The sequence below is a fragment of the Microtus ochrogaster genome, unplaced genomic scaffold (assembly GCF_000317375.1).
Source record: "Microtus ochrogaster isolate Prairie Vole_2 unplaced genomic scaffold, MicOch1.0 UNK10, whole genome shotgun sequence".
Classification (NCBI taxonomy): domain Eukaryota; kingdom Metazoa; phylum Chordata; class Mammalia; order Rodentia; family Cricetidae; genus Microtus; species Microtus ochrogaster.
Genome location: NW_004949108.1, coordinates 3,449,318 through 3,458,376, shown reverse-complemented (window position 1 = coordinate 3,458,376; position 9,059 = coordinate 3,449,318).

Genomic DNA, 9,059 nt, shown 5'->3' with positions numbered 1-9,059 from the left:
CCAGGCTGGTCTCGAACTCGTGATCCTCCTGCCTCTGCCTCCTTCAGCAAATCCTACCGGCATGCGCCACTACAACCGGCGAGCCAGTCTTGATGTGTAGCTGTTCTTGAACTCGTGGTTCTCCTGTTTTCACCTCTGAGTCCTAGGATTGTAGGCACATACCACCTTTCCTAACTCAAGGGTTTTTTCTTTTTCTTTTCTTTATTTTTAATGTACTGTATGCGGGAAGGGCACACATGTCAGGAGTCCATGTGTATGAACATGCTTGCGGAAAACAGTTCAACTCGAGTGTCCGCCCTCAGGTTCCATCTCCCTGGTTTTTTCAGACCAGATCTTTCAGTAGCCTGGAACTCACAAAGCAGGCTAGGCTGGCCGGCTAGAAAACCTCAAGAAGCTACCTGGGATTTCCACGTGAATAAAAAAGGGGGGGCGGAGTTTTTTGTTTGTTTGTTTTTGTCTTGTTTACATGGCTTTTGGAGACTCAGACTCAGGTCTTCATGCTTGCTTAGTGTGCACGCCACAGACTGAGCCATCTCTTCAGCCCCTAGGACTTACTGCTGGCAATGCTCATGGAAGTGAGCCAGGTAAGACAGAACCGGTTCAGAAGGCACAGTTTTCTCATTCACTCACGTACTCAGGCCCGTCCTGAACCCCTCCCTTGTCTATGAAGAGGAACAGGGCAGCTATGGCGCTGAGATTCCAGCACCAGCTCTGAAAGTTCCACTAAAATTATCCCTTGGAGGATGGAGGTTGGTGGAGTGCTTGCCCACTGTGATAGTTTGAATGTAATTGCCCCCATTATCTCATAGGGCACGGCACTATTAGGAGATGTGGCTCTGCTGAAGTGGGTGTGGCCTTGTTGGAGGAAGTGCATCATCGTGCGGGTGGGCTTTGAGGTCCCCTATGCTCAAGATCTGGCTCAGTGTCTCAGACCACTTCCTGTTGCCTGGGGCATCAAGATGTATCTCATTCTCTGTTCTCAGCTCTTTCCCCAGCACCATGGATGCCTACAGGCCGTGTCCCCCCATGAGGAAAATGGACTAAACCTCTGAAACTGTAAGTGATTAAATGTTTCTTTTTTTAAGAGTTGCCATGGTCGCTGAGCGGTGGTGGTGCACGCCTTTAATCCCAGCACTCGGGAGGCAGAGGCAGGTGGATCTCTGGGAGTTCGAGGCCAGCCTGGTCTACAAGAGCTAGTTCTAGGAAGGCACCAAAGCTACAGAGAAACCCTGTCTCGAAAAAACCGAAAAAAAAAAAAGAGTTGCCATGGTCATGGTGTCTCTTCACAGCAATAGAACACTAACCAAGAAAATAGAAATCCACCATGCACAGAACCCCATAAACCAGGTGTGGATGTTGTGAGTCTATAATTCCAGAACTTGGGAGTAGAGGCAGGAAGATCAGAAACTCAAGGCCATCCTCAGTTACACAGAAAGTCTGAAGTCAGCCTAGGCTAAAGACTACCATCATCATCTTCGGGGTAGATTAGATAGATGGATAGTGAGATAGACAGATAGACAGACAGACAGACAGATAGATAGATTATAGACAGATGGACAGATAGATGGAGATATAGATAGATAATAGATAGGTGATATAGGTTGATAGATGTATAGATGATAGATGATAGGTAGATATATACATGATAGGTGGATAGATATATAGATACATACATAGATATATAAATGAACAGATAGTTGAAGATATAGATAATAGAAGATAGGTTGAAAGATATATAGATGATAGATGGTAAGTAGGTATATATATGATGGATGGATAGAAAGTAGATAGATAGATAGATAGATAGATAGATAGATAGATAGATAGATAGATAGATAGATAGATAGATAGATGCAGGCGGTGGTGGCACACACCTTTAATCCCAGCACTCATAGATTGTGGCTGCAGTGCCTTTGCTCTGTACAAATTGAGTTACCACAAGGCAGAGCCAGTCCCAAGAATAAGACTGAGCCATTGGCTCCCTTTAAGAGGATTACTCATGAGTCTAAAAATAAAAATACCAGCCATGTGGAGGGAGAGGAGGCAGAGAAATCGTGGCCTACGCGTACAATGGAGTATCTCAGGGCCTACACAAAGATAGTTGCTTCCATAGCGCTCACTTTGAGAGTCCCCTGTAGGTGAGAAGTCAAAGAGGCCCAGCAGGAAGTGCTATATGATGGCACTGTCTGGTTTGGGGCCAGGTAAAGCTCATCTCTGCAGTAGCATCAAATCTGTGGCACTGTAGAGGGCAGAGCTACAGGTAGGAAGCTACGGGCACAGCTTGCCCTCTCTTGCCTTCTGGAACTGGCTTCCCAAGCACACTTACTGTGAGAAGAGAGGCTATGCTCTTACAGTGTGTGTTTGTCTGATTTATAATGCCTGCTTTAAAAATACCTTTCAGCCCAGGTATGGTGGTAGATACCTGTAATCCCAGTTCCCAGGAGGCTGAGAAGGGAGAATTACAAGTTCAAGACTAATTGAGCTGCAGGAAAAAGTTCAAGGTCAGCCTGGGCAAGTCAGTGAGGCCTTGTCTCAAAATAAAACGTAAGATGATTGGGGCTACAACTCAGGGGTAAAATGCTTGCCTCGTGTGCAGGAGAGCTGCAGTTCCCAGTACCACCCAAAATAACATCAGGAAGAAGTGAGCCAAGGAAGGCTGTGAGTCACCATGTTGATGCTGGAAATCAAACCCTGGTCCTCTGCAAGAGCAACAAGTACCCTTAACTGCTGAGCCATCTCTCTAGTCCCCTTTATAGACCTTAGCTCTTCCTGCTGTCTTGTCAAGGCCTAGAAGAAAGTTCTGAGAAGTCTCCAAACTCTCTCTTCCAGTAGCAAATCATTCTCTCCAAGCAGTTACTTTTGCATTGCTATGCAAAAACTGTCAGGGCTGGGATGGACCTGTTAATTGAGTTAATTAAACTGTGAATTATGCCTCAGTCCCTGAGTCTGTAATTGCTCGGAAAGTTTTTTGTTTTTTGTTTGTTTTGTTTTGTTTTTTTCCCAGAGACCTACACCCACGTGAAGCCAGGATTCTTGACTACTGCAGAAAAGAATGTCAGAATGAGACAGTAGGAAGAGGAGATGGGTTTATTAGGAAGGGGTAATTGGTTAAACAAAGATTTGAGCACATGGGTTAGTAGAGAGATTCCCCTGGAAAGGGGTAATGGTAATGCTCACCCCAGTCTCTCAAGGTCGGAAGTCTTCCTGTGGGTGGTTCTGAAGTTGCATCTCAAACCATTGTTGAGGAATTTAAATGAGGTTGTAGAGCAGCTCCTGAGACACCATAGGCTATCCAAGAGTTGCTTGGAAAGTTGTTTTTACTGTAAACAAAGATTATAGTTTGAGGTGCTGCTCTCTCTCTCTCTCTCTCTCTCTCTCTCTCTCTCTCTCTCTCTCTCGCTCTCTCTCGCTCTCTCTCGCTCTCTCTCGCTCTCTCTCGCTTGCTGTGTTTTCCTGAAAACTTGGTCCAACAGGTGGCGCTGATTTGGAAAGGTATGCAACCCTTAGGAGGCGGGGCTTAACCCTTAGAGGTGGAGCTTTGCTGGAGGAAGTGGGTCACTGTGGACTGTGAACAGGCAGTTGGATTTTATAGCTAGGCTCTGCTCCCTGGCAGAAGTAGTGTGACCAGCAGTTCCCGCTGGGATGGACTGTATCCCCTTGAACTTAAACAGAAAGGAGCCCTTCCTCTCTTAAATTGCTTGTCAGAGGTCTTAGCACAGTCCTGAGAAAACTAATCCACCTAACACGCGTGAAGTCATGGGTGCGACTCCAGCTCTGTACAGATGGGCTTGATGGGAAGATGCTGGCAATCCTGGCACTTAGGAGGTCATCCTCAGCTACAAAGGAGGTTTGAAGCCAGCCTGGGCTACGTGAAGCCATGCCTCAAAAAAGAAAACTTCATGATCTTGTTTGTGAAAGTCCCAGAAGACTGCAGATTCACATCTGGGAGAGTCTCAAAGCATGTTTATGCTCAGGCCATGTGGTCTGATGCTATTTTAATTTTGTTTTTTGTTTGGTTGAGTTTTTTGGGGGTTTTGATTTTTTGTTTTTGTTTTCTCAAGACAGGGATTCTTTATGTAACCTTGGCTATCTTGAAATTAGCTCTGGAGACCAGGCTGGCCTCAAACCCACAGAGTTCCATCTGTCTCTACCTCTCAAGTGCTGGGGGATTAAAAGCATGTGCCGCCACCACCACCTGGTTATTTCTTTTATTTTTTATTTGACAGCATCTCTCAAGAAGAACACTGTTGCCATGCCAGCGAATGTCACGGGTGCTGTTCTTGTGAAGAAGTTCTTGACTCTCTGGCAAGAGGTTTCAGCCCGACACTGCATCAAGGAACTCCCTTCCCTACGTGGTCCCTTGACTTCCCCTCTTTCTATCCTGTGCTAAGGTCAGCAGATAATAGAAGATGCTGGGGGCTGTGGACCCCCAGACCCTGAATTTTCTGTAAACAACTTGTTATGTTTGCAGCTGCTCTGTGCAAAACAACTTGTTTTCCTGTGTTTGCAGCTGCTCTGAGCACGAGACCCTCAGGAGTTCCTGATGGCAGGGGAGTGGTTTCTGGTGGGTTTGGCTGGGGCATGGCTCTCAGTTAAGGATCCATGTATAAGCGGCTCTGGTACACAATAAAGTTGGCATTCTTGATTCAAGGATGACCCGTGTCTCTGTCTGTGTGTCTTTGTGTGTTTAAATCTCCAGGCCCTTGCCCGGCTCGTGAACACACTATAGGCATAGTACCGTATTACACGTAGTACTACAGACGGTACAAGAAGGGGTCATGGGGGCTGGAGAGGTGGCTCAGAGGTTAAGAGCATTGCCTGCTCTTCCAAAGGTCCTGAGTTCAATTCCCAGCAACCACATGGTGGCTCACAACCATCTGTAATGGGGTCTGGTGCCCTCTTCTGGCCTGCAGGCATGCACACAGACAGAACATTGTATACATAATAAATAAATAAATAAATATTTTAAAAAAGAAGGGGTCAGGCCCCCTCCTTGACCTCACTCAACCCCCAAGACCCTGATACTCCGCTTTTCCTGGGCTTCCCGGGAAAGGTTTCTGCCTCTAGTTACCCACTGGGAAGGCAAAGAAGATTACCATGGAGACAACAGGGCTGAAAGGAAGGAGCCTCTGCCAGCGTGGGGTGTTGTTCCAGCTGCTCTGTGTGACCTCACTTCACAGATAAGGAAACTTAAGCTCAGGTAGTCAGTAAGTTGCCCAGAAATGGAAAGTTAGGGACTAGGGCTCAGTCTGCAGAGTGGGTGCCTGGCACACATTGAGCCCTGGGTTAGAGCCATGGTGCCACACAAACCGGGTGTGGGAACACAGATCTGTAAGGCAGCATCTGGACGACAGGAGGAGGCGGTCAAGAGCTGTGTTAGAGTCATTGCTGTGATGAGACACCATGGCTGAAAGCAACGTGCGGAAGAAAGGGTTGATTTCACTCAGTTCCACACCACAGTCGCCTTTAAAGGAAGTCAGGACAGGAACTCAGCAGGGCAGGAACCTGGAGGCAGGAGCTGACGCAGAAGCCAAGGGAGAAAGAAGCTGAGTCAGGGAGTCGCCATGATTCTCCCACTCCAGGCAGACGCAGGTTAAGATCATTCCTGGTAAGCCAGCTCATGGGCTACACAGATTAATAGAAATGGGTTAGATCGATATGTAAGAGCTAGCCAATAAGAAACTGAAACTAGCCGGGCGATGGTGGCACACGCCTTTAATCCCAGCACTCGGGAGGCAGAGGCAGGCGGATCTCTGTGAGTTTGAGACCAGTCTGGTCTACAGAGCTAGTTCCAGGACAGGATCCAAAGCCACAGAGAAACCCTGTCTCGAAAAACCAAAAAAAAAAAAAGAAACTGAAACTAATGGGCCAGGCAGTGTTTAAAAGAATACAGTTTCCGTGTAATTATTTTGGGTAAAGCTAGCCGGGTGGCGGGACACAGCCCGCTGCTCCTAATTACAACATATGTCTGACCTCCCCTTACTGTCTCTGCTGTATGATGACCCCAGCCGGAGCCACGACTACAAAGTTAACAAAAACCTGAGGGGAAAGCTTGGCATCACTGGAATTGTTCAGGCTTTCACAGCGGGACCCCACAACCTTTGCACCAGAACTGAACATGACCTTTTCCTTGCTGAGCTGCTGATGACAGGAGCTCCAGGGGTTCCCTAAAGCAGCATTCACCCCCCGGCTGACCAAATCCAGAAACCTCACTGCCATGGCAGAACTAGCCTCACTTTAGGCAGGCTGTGCATGGGGACATATTAACCAGAAGCCAATTTCTCACTGATGAGTGACCACACAGCGGTTGGCGCTGAACAACTTTATCCTTGACATAAATAAAGCCCTTTCTGTGTTTGTCACCCTAGGCCTCTTTCTGGACAGCGTCCCAAGGCACCAGGTATAGTGCTGCCACCTGGCCTCAAGACCAGCCTCCTCTTTTGTTCCTTGCCTGAGACTTAGGGTATGCCATTTGTCCCTGCTGCCCAGGGACAGTGCCCGTTCCCTCCATCATTCCCCTTCCACTGCAGCCCCTTGTCCTGGGACTCTGGAGAAAACCCAAAGCCAGATGGACTAGTAAGTTCAGTGGCTCCTCGTTTTGATATGTCACTGTGCCTTCCAGCATCTGAAGCAGCCTTGTCCACACGGTCCTGGCTCAGCTAGAAGCAGGTGGATCAGGAATGCCTGGTTCTCTTCCCAGGTGTGAGCAGCAGGCCCCAGGTGTCTTCCCCAGCTCTCCAGAAGTCTCACAGAGAACCCTGATGCCCAAACTACCTTCTCCCTGGCTCCAAATCAGTACCCGCTAGCTTGCCCAGGACTAGAAAATTTTCTCTCCTTATGGAAACCATCGAGGGTAGGGGATACGACTCAGCTGGTAGAGGGCTCACTAAGGGTGCCCAAGCCCTTAGACCCAGGCTCGAGCACTGAACAGACGGTTTGTGGTGCAGGGCTGGACTCCCATCAGAAGTTTAAGGTGATCCTTGGCAAGGTAGTGAGTTTGAAACCAGCCTGAGCTGCAGACAAATCCATCTCAAAAACAAACAAGACTTTGGTGACATAAAGTTACAGGTCGCAGGTGGGTGCAGCCCCTCACTGACTAGCACAATGTCATAAAGCACACGGTTGCATGACAATTGTCTTAGTTAAGGTCACTATTTCTCTAATGAAACACCATGACCTAAAGCAAGTCCGAGAGGAGAGGGCTTGTTTGGCTTACACTTCATCATTGTAGTCTAGTACTGAAGGAAGTCAGGGCATGAACTCAAGCAGGTCAGGAACCTGGAGGCAGGAGCTGATGCAGAGGCCATGGAGGGGTCTGCTTACTGGCTTGCTCAGCCTGCTCTCTTATAGAACCCAGCACCATCTATCCACCACAATGGGCTTTAGGCTCTCTCCCGTCAATCAGTAATTAAGAGCCTGACCCACATGATTGCTCACTGGATCTTATGAAGGCATTTTCTCAACTGAAGCTCCCTCCTCTCCAGTGACCCTAGCTTGTGTCAATCTAGCCAACACAACTATGAAAAATCAGCCTTGGAAAAGACACTGATTGCCAGTTATCTTAAAATGAAAACCACCAGAGAACACGCTAGCCACCCACTAGGATAAATCAAATCTAAGTCTAGCCACACCATCATTGGCACAGATGTGAAGGCACCAGACACCCTCACACAGTGTCATGTGCCCCTAGGCGTGTAAAAGGGTGCAATTCTACAACTTCTTTCAAAGCTAAACACATGCTGACCACATGAGCTCGTCGTGGCACCCCTACGGACACATCCAGGAGAAAGAAAAGCCTGTGCCGGTGAGGTCCACAGGTGCTCATGTATTAGCAGAACAGCTGGAGAGAAGGGGGGAGGGACAGCTAGCGAGACAGAGAGAGAGAGAGAGAGAGAGAGAGAGAGAGAGAGAGAGAGAGAGAGAGAGAGAGGCAGCTGGCGAGACCCTGAGCAGCCCGTGGTATGACGTCATTCAAGAAACCACAGTGGGGTGAGAGGAAGGACCCTGCGGTGGCACACAGCAGTTGGTGGATTTCGGGGCACTGGCAGCCAAGCTGGGGAGGCCTGATAAAAGACATAGCATAAGAATCTATTTCTGGGGCTAGAGAGATGGCTCAGCAGTTAAAAGCACATATTACTCTTGCAGAGGACCCAAGTTTATTCCCAGCACCCACATCACAAGGGGCAGCTCCGGTGGTAGGGGAGGGGATCTAACACTTCCTTCTGGCCTCCACACCTGCATTCCTAGGTACCTGCACTCATGGGCACATACCCACACACATAAACATAATTTTAAAACAGTGGTTCATTGGCGGCACACACCTGTGTGAACTCTGAGTTCAAGGGCAGCCTGATTTACAGCATGAGTTCCAGGACAGTCAGGGCTACACAGAGAAACCCTGCCTCAAAACAAACAAACAAATAGCTATCCTTTGTGGTCTTTGGGGGAAACTCTGGGGTGGAGATGCTGCTGGCTCTGTTATGACAGCCTTCTTGGTAGGCATTTACATCAAACTTACTCAGTAGAAGACTGAGGGTCTAGCTCAGCGGTACAGAGCTTGCCTAGCAAGTAGAAGGCCCTGGTTTCAATCCCCACTACTGCAAAACAAAGTAACTTATTAAATAGTACATATTTGCTATGCTTGGGCTGTGGTTCATCCCCTAAGGTTTGTGTGATGGAAGCTAGGTCCTCAAAGGGTTGCTGTGAGGGATGGGTGTGTGGGGAAGGAGAGGCTTAGATCAGTTGAGAGAAATGCTGGGTGGTGGTGGCGCACGCCTTTAATCCCAGCGCTCGGGAGGCAGAGGCAGGCAGATCTCTGTGAGCTAGTTCCAGGACAGGCTCCAAAGCCACAGAGAAACCCTGTCTCGAAAAAACAAGACTGAGAGAGAAAATGTAACAAACATTTATAAACAATCACTTACGGAATTTGGGTGTAGGTCTCTCCAAACTGCTTCCTGCTTTTTGATGGGTGAAGTATTTTTGGGGAGCTTTCACAGAGATCTTTCAGGTGGTCTTGGTCCATCAAACCACATTAGTCTGGAAGGATTGCTCAGGTTCTC